The sequence below is a fragment of the Dasypus novemcinctus genome, chromosome 11, assembly GCF_030445035.2.
Source record: "Dasypus novemcinctus isolate mDasNov1 chromosome 11, mDasNov1.1.hap2, whole genome shotgun sequence".
In the NCBI taxonomy this organism is placed as follows: domain Eukaryota; kingdom Metazoa; phylum Chordata; class Mammalia; order Cingulata; family Dasypodidae; genus Dasypus; species Dasypus novemcinctus.
Genome location: NC_080683.1, coordinates 15,402,545 through 15,415,069, shown reverse-complemented (window position 1 = coordinate 15,415,069; position 12,525 = coordinate 15,402,545). Strand labels below are relative to the sequence as shown.

Below are 12,525 nucleotides of genomic sequence, written 5' to 3'. Positions count from 1 at the left end.
TGTCCTCCCTCTCTGGAATGTCAACTTGGGGTTTCTCTGATAAGGCCCAAATCAGAGTAAAATTTCAGTCTAGCCCTCTGGAATAGAGGGAAGCTCAACTCTACCCCAAAGCCTGAAAGACCGCCATCTCGGTACCAAATTCCAGCCTGATCCTATGACAAAGGAAATTTTCCCCTCACACCACACCAGTCCTTTCCCGACCTTTATTTCCTTTTCCTGATTTTTATCACCCAAAAAATATCAGAACAAAAATTAAGGACTGCTTTTAAAAGTTACTAGTACAACACCTAAAACTTTTCATTTGGAATTACCCTTTACCTGGATTTTGTTTTTTTTTAAAAGATTTATTTATTTCTCTCCCCCCGCCCCAGTTGTCTGTTCTCTGTGTCCATTTGCTGCATGTTCTTCTTTGTCCACTTCTGTTGTCGGCGGCACAGGAATCTGTGTTTCTTTTTGTTGCATCATCTTGTTGTGTCACCTCTCCGTGTGTGTTGCGCCATTCCTGGGCAGACTGGACTTTCTTTCGCGCTGGGCAGCTCTCCTTACGGGGCACACTCCTTGCACATGGGGCTCCCCTACGCGGGGGATACCCCTGCGTGGCACGGCACTCCTTGCGCACATCAGCACTGAGCATGGGCCAGCTCCACACAGGTCAAGGAGGCCCGGGGTTTGAACCGCAGACCTCCCATGTGGTAGACGGACACCCTATCCATTGGACCAAGTCCGCTTCCCTACCCGGGTTTTTAAAAGACTTAATTTTATTTATTTTTAATTGTGGTAAAATATAAAGTAAAAATCATTTTAACTACTTTAAGTAGGCAATTCTTTGACATTAGGTACATTGACAAGACTGTGTAACTTTCTCCACTATCTACTTCCAGACTATTTTCATCATCCCAACCAAAACTCATACTCATTTAGTAATAACTCCCCATTTCTCCCCCTACCTCACTCCTGGTAACTACTATTCTGCTTCTGTCCCTACAAATTTGCTTATTCTAAGTTTTTTTTTTTTTTTTAAGATTTATTTATTTCTCTCCCCTCCCCCCACCCTGCCCCAGTTGTCTGTTCTCTGTGTCTATTTGCTGTGTGTTCTTCTTTGTCTGCTTCTGTTGTTGTCAGCGGCATGGGAATCTGTGTTTCTTTTTGTTGCGTCATCTTATTGTGTCAGCTCTCCGTGTGTGCGGCACCATTCCTGGGCAGGCTGCACTTTCTTTCGCGCTGGGTGGCTCTCCTTACGGGGCGCACTCCTTGTGCATGGGGCTGCCCTACACAGGGTCACCTGTGTGGCACGGCACTCCTTGTGCGCATCGCACTGCGCATGGGCCAGCTGCACATGGGTCAAGGAGGACCAGGGTTTGAACCGCGGACCTCCCATGTGGTAGACGGACGCCCTAACCACTGGGTCAAGTCCACTTCCCGATGTACCACATTTTGTTTATACATTCATCTGTTGATAGACACTTGGGTTGCTATCACATTTTAGCTATTGTAAACAATACTGCAATGAACATTGGTATATAGATATCTGAGTTCCTGCTTGCAATTCTTCTGGGTATATATCTAGGAGTGGAATTGTCACCCATATGGTAATTCTATGCTCCATTTTTTGAGGAATTGCCAAACTGTTTACTTCCACAGTGGTTGCACCATTTTACATTCCTATTTTTTGGCCATTTGATTATCTTCTTTGGAAAAATGTCTATTCAAATCCTTGCCCCCCCCCACCTTTTTTTTTAAGGAGATACTAGGGAATGAACCCAGGACGTCATACATGGGAAGCAGGCACTCAACCACTGGGTGTAACTGCTCCCCAGTGAGAGATGGTTTTTCGTTTGTTTTTAGGAGGTACTGGGGATCAAACCTGGAACCTCGTATATGGGAAGCAGGCACTCAACCCCTTGAGCTACATCCACTCCCCCATTTTTTAATTGTCTTTTTGTTGTTGAGCTGTATAAAATATAGTCTGGTTATTAAATCCTTATCAGATATATGGCTTACAAATATTTTCTCCCATTCTGTAGGTTGTCTTTTTACTATCTTGATAATGCCCTTGGATGCACAAAGTTTTAAATTTTAATGAAGTCCATTTTGTCTATTTTTTCTTTTGTTGTATGTGTTATTGATGTAAAATCTAAAAATCCATTGCCTCCTACTGTTGTAGAATTTGAAAGAGGTTCAATTATTTGTGTATAGAGAGGCCAGGACTCAGGAATGATTTTGAGAAGGAAAAATGGTTTATTGATGGCCGGACTTGGGAGCTTTCTGTTTGAATCCCGAGCCGGGAACAAGATTTTTGAGTCCCTTTTATACAGAGAAGAAAGGCCAAATGGTCCTTTTGTTTCAGTTCTCAATAGGCTTGAATTAGCATATATATCTTCCACATCTTAGGTAAGCTTTTAGCATGGACCTCAGGCATTCTAGATAAGTTTTTAGCATATTTGGTTTGCATTTCCCCTGAATACTTAAAGTTTATAGACCTTGCATTGTTAAACTGTTTCCTGGGACTGGAGTCCTTGCCCTGGTCACCACGGGCAGGACTGCAGCCTTTTATCATCCCACTCCCACAAGTCACAGATAGTTTAGGTTATCTCTGAAGAGAAAGAGCCTCCCACCCATAGCCCACATCATTTCCCCCCTTTGCCAAAGTTTAACTTGCTAAGCTTTGGCATAATTATTGTTGGAGCTATGAGGTGGATGGCTGTTTGTTGTTTTGATTGATTATTTATCAGTCTTTAGTGTAGCATCCAGGACTGTTTTTAGAAGTTTAGAAGTTTTTATTCTGGACAGCAGAATCCTGAGGTGGGGGCCCCCTGCAGTCATCCTGGGGCCACTGGTGCTCACATGGATTTCTAATCAGGTTCCAGATTCATCTATTAATTTTGTTTTACCCTTAAAGAGTTTACACCTTTAATCTAAAAGGGATGCTGAAGGGAGATGATCTTTTTTCTGTAACTGCTTCCTGCTGGCCATGGGCTGTTGTCATTGCCTAACAAGGTGTAAACTTTTTATTTTAACTGGAGGAAGATGGATCCGGCATTTTGTATGAAGTTGTATGAAGTTTTCATATGGTTAATAAGATGTTCACTCTGAAAGAAACAAACTTAATTAAAAATTTGGAATACCCGGTTTTAAAAAAGGACATTGGGTTACAGAGGTAGACAAGGTTAGGTGCCTATAAAGATGGCACTCCTTCTTAAAAGCTGGTGGAAATAGCATATATATTCTTTTTTAAGTTATTTATCTTTAGAGAGAAATTGGAACAGATACTTAGCTTTGTCTGAAGACACATTCCAAGCTGTTCAATGATTGGCACTCATTCGCTCCGTCAGATGCTCCTGGTGAACTGACACTCCTTGGGCACCTGGCTTTATTCAGGATTAGAACACTAAGTTGGAAATTCTCTTAGTTTTCAGCTGTGGGAGTGATCAGAACTACAGAATAAAGGTTTTTCATACCTTGGTTTTAATTGTACAATTTTTAGCAATTTTGACTTGTTCAATAGGTGATTCACCATCAGCAAGCAAGCCTCACCTTTGCTACACAGTAGAGTACAGCAGAATATAATAAGTTGACTGAGCCTGGCTGAGACTGCCACCTTATTCTATAGACATGTTTATTAATTGTTTAGAAAATGAATTTACTAGGAATTTAACATGTCCAATATACTCTCGTACTTGATCCAAAATAGAAAAGATAACATTATAATTATTAGGCATATATTTAGTACAGGATAAGAGTACAACACTTAATATTAACTAATGTATTACTTAATGCATAAGGATTCAGAGTTGCAATTATTAGTTTTAAGTTTTAGGTTTGTAATACTTTACATGTTATTTTTTCATGAGAGCAGGCCATAATGCCAGTTGTGTTTAAGTTTTACTTATAGTATCTTGGTATCATGGCTCCACTTAGCATGTTCTTCACGCAGTGAGCAAGTGGCAGCATCCTTGATCCTAGAGAGATTTTCCAGTATTCTACTAGCCTGGTGCATAGTGCTCTCTGGCACTATGGAATAGTGCCAGTCTGGAGGCGATGTTCATTGTACATTTGGCTGTACCGAGTCATCATTGGCTGCTGCATGAGCTTGAAACTGCAATGTTGTTTCCATCGACTTTAGGAGCAGAACCAGAGGCTGATATAGCAAATATTTTAATTGAGGGGTCAGTGACTAGCCTAGCCAATAACTCACATGGAGAGGCAAAATGCATTGTATACAAGGCCTGGTTTGAATGCACAATGTTAAATGTTTGTTAAAGTTTATTCCTTGTTTTTATATATATATTTTAAACAATTTAATGCAACACATTATATATCAAATGACTGTTTACTTACACAATTTTACTATGAAGATAACAGTAGGTACTTTAGTAATAGAGGGAAAAATTATTTTTCATTGTTAAAATGAAAACAGAATATTTCTAATAGAATCAAGATAACTTTTTATTACCATTTACTTAAATATGTACCTTGCGGTGGCCTTCAGACAGGTTTTATTATTACGAAGTTATTTTTTTGCAACTAATACCAATCTAAGTTTTAGTTAACAATGACTTTTAGAACTAGACCTATTTAAACGTTTTTAGTTTGGAAGATGTTTTACAAACTCTTTATAATTGACTATAACCACATTGACTAGCCACCTCATGTTTAAATAAACTTATTAAATTACAATTACCAACCAAAGAAATTTACTGTATTTATTTAAGAGAGCATATCTACAATTTTTTCTTTTAGCCTAATTTCACTAACGTGAACTTATAATTTTATTACTTTAAAGATTTCATACATATAATGTTAATTTAGTTTATAAATTAACTATGGGAGATAACACTTAAGTTAAATAAAATTGAAACCATTATAGTTTATGCAAGGAATGTTTTTTTTTTCCTTACAGGAAGCTAAAAACTTCGTTTCCTTGTTTAAGTTATGAAAATGAATAATTTAAAAGCATACTGACTACTAGGTTTTAAAACACATTACACAATTACTTAATTTGTTTAATCATAATCCAGGAAAGATTTTTCCATAGTTTTTATGGACTTTACTTACTGAAATTTGTTAATAGAGCCACTAATTACCTTTATTTTGTTGGAAAGAAATCTTCTGGAAGAAAATAAGGCTCACCAGACTGTGGAGAAGAAGAAAATAATTTATTCTCAATTTTGCAAGAAGGGGCGCAGAGCCAGATATGGCTGGCACCCCAAACAAAGAAAAATGACACAATTTATACCCCTAAACCTAGCATGCAAGCTCTTCCTCTGTTTCTCCGTAGATCTTCAGAAGTTACAGCTTATCTGAGAAGATCTAACTTTCCAGCGCAAAAGTTTGTGATTTAACTGCTTCCTCTATCACATTCTAACCATTTTACTTTTTACCTGTTCCCCTTTGTTAAATAAGGAATAGAATTTAGTGCTGAAAGGGCACCGATCCAGCTCCTTCTTGGGCATCCTTTCACTGCCCTAAACTGGTTTTCTCCACTGCTGTTCAACCTGGGAGTGGGAGACTGAGGCAGCAGGCTGCCAGGTTACACCAATCAACATTTTTTTTTTTATGTGAAAACTAACCTAATTTTTTGTTTTTTTACATTTTATGGCTGACAAAAGGTTTAAACTGGGAAATTACCGGGCAAACTGATTCTTAATTCCCTAGCCTAGTAGATAGGTTTAATTTGCCACACCTAGTCTTGCCTTTAAAGCTCTTGCAAAGAGGAGGCCCTTTCCCAATTGTTTCTTTTTTTTTTTTTTTTTTAAGATTTATTTATTTATTTAATTCCCCCCCTCCCCTGGTTGTCTGTTCTTGGTGTCTATTTGCTGTGTCTTGTTTCTTTGTCCGCTTCTGTTGTCGTCAGCGGCACGGGAAGTGTGGGCGGCGCCATTCCTGGGCAGGCTGCTCTTTCTTTCACGCTGGGCGGCTTTCCTCACGGGCGCACTCCTTGCGCGTGGGGCTCCCCCACGCGGGGGACACCCTTGTGTGGCACAGCACTCCTTGCGCGCATCAGCGCTGAACATGGCCAGCTCCACACGGGTCAAGGAGGCCCGGGGTTTGAACCGCGGACCTCCCATATGGTAGACGGACGCCCTAACCACTGGGCCAAAGTCCGTTTCCCTCCCAATTGTTTCTATAATCAGATTTCTATGTGACTTTTTCATCCTGCTTAGTTTAATTTGGACTTTAAGAATATTTACATATATAACTGCATATTTAATTTTTAACAATTTGAATAGAGCTCTTTTAAGAATTTTCATTTGTTAATTTGATATTATTATTCTCATGTATGAAGATATACACTGAGCAAATGGACAGACACAAAGAGTTAGACACAGAAACACAACTCATTGATATTACTTATAATTTGCATTATTTTATATACTATTTAGCTTAATTTGGGGTCCAGAAATATATATTACTTATATAACTGCATATTTAACTTCAACAATTTGTGCAAATAGGCAGACATGAATAGTTTGACACAAAAACATAACTTTAGTTACTTTAAATTTCTAATTTTTATAAAACAAGTGTGACTGCAAAACATTTTAAAGCCTCTTGAAACTTTTCTTAATTTGCACTATGACTGTGCAGTTTTACACTATGACCATGCAGTTTTACACAAAAATTTTTTTTCTTAATTAATGGATTGTTACTAAAATGTTCTCAATGCTTTAGCACCATTTTGTTTCAGAACTTTATATTTTACTTTGAAATTAGCAGAATTTTGGATAAGCAACAAGATTAATTTTATATATATTTACTGAGGATATTTGAAGCCTCAGGGAGACAGACTGGTTTCTCTCATGAATTACTACTCTTAAGAACACTGACCATCAGGGCAGGAGACTTCTCCCCCTCCACCCCCCTTTTTGATTTTGGAGATAATAAAACTCCAGTGGTCATTTAACTTTATTCCATCAGGCAGCAATTTATTTAGTTTACACTTGAATTCATGAGAGAAAGGGTTACTGATAACAGGAGAGGAGACAGTGATGTCTCAGCTTTTCTCTGGCCTGTAGGCGCAGAAGCTATTATGAAATAACCGTAGGCAAAGGCAAGGGGTGAGGTTAGGCTTGAAGTAACCATAAACAAAGGAAAGGTTAGTTTAGAATTTACACTTAAATAATAGTTTCAGGCTAAATTCACTCAGCTATAATTTCAGTTATTATTTTTTCACTGTTTTATAATATAAATGCATTTATAAATGATTTTAACTCTTAGTTACAGTTTTTATTAATTTTTTAACCTGTTAATTTTATAACACCTTTTATTCGACTTATAACATATTAAATGAACTTAACCATTACTTTAATTTTTCTTTTAAAGTAAAAGAATAAATCTCTTGCAGTTAGTTTGAAATAAAAATCTACTTTTCAGGATTTGATTTCTAGAACATAATGTTTTTTTAAAAGAGGTTAAGACTCTTCTTCAAACACTGAGGAAATGATGAGGTTAAGCACAAGAAGCTATTTTGATAAAACAGATTTTTTTTGTATACTGATTTTACTCAATTTTAATCATAAAATTTTCCTTCCACAAACCTTCTACACTTTCAGTATTCATTCAGGTTTTGTTTGACACTCTACTCTTTCCAATAATCAATCATTTTATCTTAGGACAAAATCATCTTCTGTTTCCTTAACATTAAAAACACATTTCATATACCCCACATACTAAGTTACCAGGCAAACTTCTTACAACATATAATTGCCATTAATACTAAACAAGCTTGTTAAAATAATGAACTTTTCTTCACTTTAAATACTTAGTAGCATGTAATACCAGAAACAGTTTTTTTGGAAGCAAGTTGGCAGGGGAGGCTGGCTGCTGAAGAAAAGTTTTCTTGTTATAAAATTACCTTTTATTATTATTATTATCAATTCAGTTTTTGTTTAATAATGACTTTCTGCAATTAGCCACTTAAATACCTTAATTTAAACAATGCTTTGTTAAACTTTTATAATTATTTATACCCTTAAGACAAATTTTACTTTCGCAGAACACATTCTCTTACTTAAAGTTACTACAATACCTTCTAAGTACCTGGGCAGAATGCAAACGTATTTTGGCTTTGACACTCTATGGATAAGGGAACTTTACTGCATTTATTCTGATTCTGCTTTTCACCCCCTTCACTCCCCGCCCCCCCCTTCCAGGCAGTCGCGTGCACAACAATCAAACAGGAATGCGGCTTACGAACAGAAGGTGTGGACTCACTGGAAAGGGGCAAGCCGCTCCCCCCTTTCCAGCTTTCTGCCAAAATGGGCAGACAGAACCTACTCAAATTCGCCAACTCTCCCAGGGACCAGCCACCCTGACTGGGGCAGCCCCAACAAACTTGGGTGTGTGGCGCATACACAGATGGCCTCCAAGCCCCGGCAAAGGGGCAGACCAGAGACAAGACAGCAGAGCATGCACAAACATCTAGACTCCGCAAACATCCAGACTCCTCAGTTTTGCCCCATAATCATTTCACCCCCTTGCCAATGGCAAGGGAGGGTTCTAGTGCCACTGAATTCTACTTTACATAACGACACAACTCCAACACTAGCATTGAGCTGACACAGACAGAAGCACAAAGGTTACTAATTTGACCCACAAGTTCTATATATATTTTTTTTCAGCTTGGCTGCCACCACAGCCATCACAAACCTTAGAACACTTAACATTTGGTATGAAGCGAATTCATTCACAATTTAGCACCATAACAAAAGATTTCAGCTAGACTTTTTCCACTGTTTAACTTTATACCCAGACCAAACTCCACTAGAAAAGCCGATCCATTTTCCTGTAACCAAGTTTTTTTTTTTTTTAAATCCAGACCAATTTCCAGGACGTTGGGACTCAAACCTATAAATAGCCCTTCCTATTAAAATCAAGCCTCCACTCCTTTAGTGGATATAAGACTAGTACCAGATTCTAACATGCAGTTAGACAAACCCAAAACACCAGGGTTTTTTCCTGGTTTTTCTCCAGGACATTAGAATTCGAACCGATAAATAGCCCTTCCTATTAAAATCAAGACTCCACTCCTTCAGTGGATATAAGACCAGTACCAGCTTTTAACATGCAGTTAGACAAACCTAAAACACCAGGGCTTTTCCCCGGTTTTTCTCCTTTTCCCAGGCCTAGAGAGAACAGCTTCCCCCCAATTTTCTGGGGCTACTAGGGTTCTCTCGGGAGGTGATCAGCCTTCCCTTCCTAGCAATTAAAGCTAAGGCTTTTCAGACTGTGCTCACCCAGGGAGTCTTACCTTCTTCCATGTTCGGAGTTCTTTTTCATTCCCAGAATCTTTCTCTTCAGACCTTCCATTGCCCTTGATTTTTGTCGGGAAGATTCTGGTGGAGCCCACATCTTTTCTGGATTAAATTTAATCCAGGGGCGCCCAGATTTGGGGTTCACCCGAGTCCTCCTGGCTTCCTTGGGGATTTGGAAGGGGCAGCAAAATGCTACCATCTCTGGCCTTCGTTTGCTGTCCCACCAGAGTCGCCAAAAATGTTGTAGAATTTGAGAGAGGTTCAATTATTTGCATATAGAGAGGCCAGGACTCAGGAATGATTTTGAGAAGGAAAAATGGTTTATAGACGGCCGGCCAGACTCGGGAGCTTTCTGTTTCAATCCCAAGCCCGGAACAAGATTTTTGAGTCCCTTTTATACGGAGAGGAAAGGCAAAATGGTCCTTTTGTTTCAGTTCTCAATAGGCTTGAATTAGCACTACAAAGTCCTGAAGATATTTCCCCATGTTTTCTAGTAAGAATTATATCATTTTATCTCTTATATTTAGGTTACTGACCCATTTTGAATTAATTTTTGTATATGGTGAAAGGTAGGGGTCCACACTCATTTTTTTTGCATATGGGTTTCCTGTTGTCCCAGCACCATTTGTGGAATACCCAGAGGTTCTTAACAGAAGGCAATAGTGACATTTGACAACCTAAACTGATTTCAGTTCAGCTCATTAAACATGGCCTATGTGGGGCCCCATTATGCACTTGGCACTGTGCTGAGTGCCAGAGGCACAATGATGAACTTGGATTAACTTCTTTCTCCCTGGCCCTCCCCTTACAGCCCCCATCCCTGAGTCAGTCCAGGCCTGATGCAGCTGAGCTAGGATGAAAGCTTCCCCCTCCTCCCCTCCCCATGGAGCAGCCTGCCAGCTTTGTCTTTTCTGGAATCACTGCACCCAAAGCCCTCATCAGTTTTCTCAGATATCCTTCCTACTGCTCCATCCTTGGGGGAGACGGTATGCAAGAAGGATGTGACTGGGTGGAGGGGTGATGTGTGGGAATTCTGCAATTAGGCAAGATTGTTTTGTAAGCTCACAACTTCTCTAATTATATATGTGTGTGTGTGTGTGTGTATAAAAGGATATAAATCCTTTTGTGGCTGGATCACAAATCCATCCCCACTGCTAAAAACAAAAACCCCAAACAAAACAAACTAAAAAAATCTGAAGATGCAGCCAGTTGGCAACATCACCTATCCATACAACAGCCATCATTTTGTCTCCCCACCTGTAACACAGCCAACAAGAACAGGATGGACAACCCGGCATGTGGGCACCTGGCAGGGAGCTCCTGAGGGCAGGGACCACCTTGCCACCTCTGCAGCCCAGCCGTGAAGCCCTGTACCTGGGCACAAGGTAAGTACGAAGAAATGAATGCTGAATAAACTCATCTTTGCCAGGAGTATGTTTCCACTTCTGCCTTTTGTTTTTTTTACATTGTGCTATTGAATCTTCATAGCAATACTTTTTCCTCAATCCTCACAACTAATTTTCTTACAGCTTTATTGAGATACATTTTGGATACTATAAAATCCACCCACTTCAAGTATACAATACAGTGAGTTTTAGTATTTTAAGAGTTGGGCAGCTATCACCACAATCTAATTTTTTTATTTTAATTTTTATTCCTCTGCACACACCCCCCACCACCACCACCACCATGGCTCCCTCCCCTGTCTGCTCGTTGTGCGCTCATCTTATTCAGGAGGTACTGGGAACCGAACCAGGGCAGCCCATGTGGGAGGTGAGTGCCCAACCATTTGAGTCATTTCTGCTCGCTGCTCATTATGGCTCATCTTCTCTAGCAGGCACTGGGAACCAAACCCAGGACCTCCCATATGGGAGCCGGGTGCCCAATTGCTTGAGCCACATCTGCTCCCCTCCACAATCTAATTTTATATATATAGATAGATACATACATTTCAAATCATCAGCCCTCCCAAAAAAATCCCAGACCCACTGGCAGTCACTCTCCATTCCTGTCCACTCCCCCTCAGCCTCAGGCTACAGCTCATCTACTTTCTGCCTCTATGGATTTGCCTATTCTGGACATTTCACATAAAGGTAACCTTATAATAGGTAGTCTTTTGTGACTAGCTTCTTTCATTTAGCATAATATTTTCAAGGTTCATTCATATTGTGGCATATGTCAGTACTTAATTCTTTTTTATTGCCAAATAATGTTCCATTGTATGGATATACCACACATATCCATTCATCAGTTGGTGGATAGCGGGTTATCTCTACTTTTTGACTGTTATGAATAATGCTGCTATGTAAGTTCGTATGCTAGTTTTTGTGTGGACCTATCTTTTCATTTCTCTTGAATATATAGCTAGGAGTGGACTTGTTGGGTCATATGGTGTCTTAGTTTGCCAAAAGGCTGCCAATGCAAAGTACCAGAAATGGGTTGGCTTTTATAATGGGGGTTTTATTTACGGTGAAAGCTTACAGTTATGAGGCTGTGCAATGTTCAAATCAAGGCACCACCAGAGATGCTTTCTCACCAAAGTCAGCGACTGCTGATCCTGGTGTCCAGTTATGTGGTGAAGCAAGATGGCAGCCGATCTCTGCTGAGGTCCCTGCCTTCTCCTCCACAATCTACCGTCTCCCGGAGCTCGGCGATGGGCACGAGGCATAGGGCTTGTCTCTTTTGGGCCTCCTCTCTCAGTCTCTTAGGGCTTCTCTGCCTTTCTGAAGCTGTGGGTGAGCATGGGAGTCCTCTCACATGGCAGGACCAAAACTGGTGACTTGCATTCTCCCTGTGTTTCTCTCTCTGTGTCTCCATTTATAGCAGACCCATCAAGGGGGCAGAGACCCAGGCTGGCTCTTGCCTCACTGATGCAGTCCAACCAAAAGCCCTAAAGCAACAGAGATTCTACAGCCCACAAAGTCTACAATATTTACTGTCTGGTCCTTTACAAAAACAACAACAAAAAACGTACAGTGATCTTATCAAGTAATCTAATCAAAGGCCCCTCAACTGAATTGAATGCAATTGAAGGGCCCCACACCCACAGAGACAGATTAGTTCAAGAACATAATCTTTTTCTGGGATTCACAAAATTCAAACTCACATATGGTAACTCTGTATTTAACATTTTGAGGAACAATCAAACTTTTCCAAAGCAGCTGCAGCATTTTACATTCTTGCCAACAATGTATGAGGGTTCTAATTTCTCCACATCCTCATCAATACTTGTTATTGTCTTTTTATTTTAGCCATGCTAGTAGATATGAAG

At 39.7% G+C, this 12,525-nt stretch overlaps 1 long non-coding RNA gene across 1 annotated transcript in view; it reads left to right on the top strand.

The window, feature by feature from the left end:
- The window catches only part of LOC111762526 (uncharacterized), a 36,623-nt gene that overhangs the window by 2,647 nt on the left and 21,451 nt on the right, over window positions 1-12,525 (top strand). Inside the window, exon 2 of the long non-coding RNA XR_002795631.3 lies at window positions 10,523-10,639. This is a non-coding gene — a long non-coding RNA (uncharacterized lncRNA). The remainder of the gene's footprint in view (window positions 1-10,522; window positions 10,640-12,525) is intronic.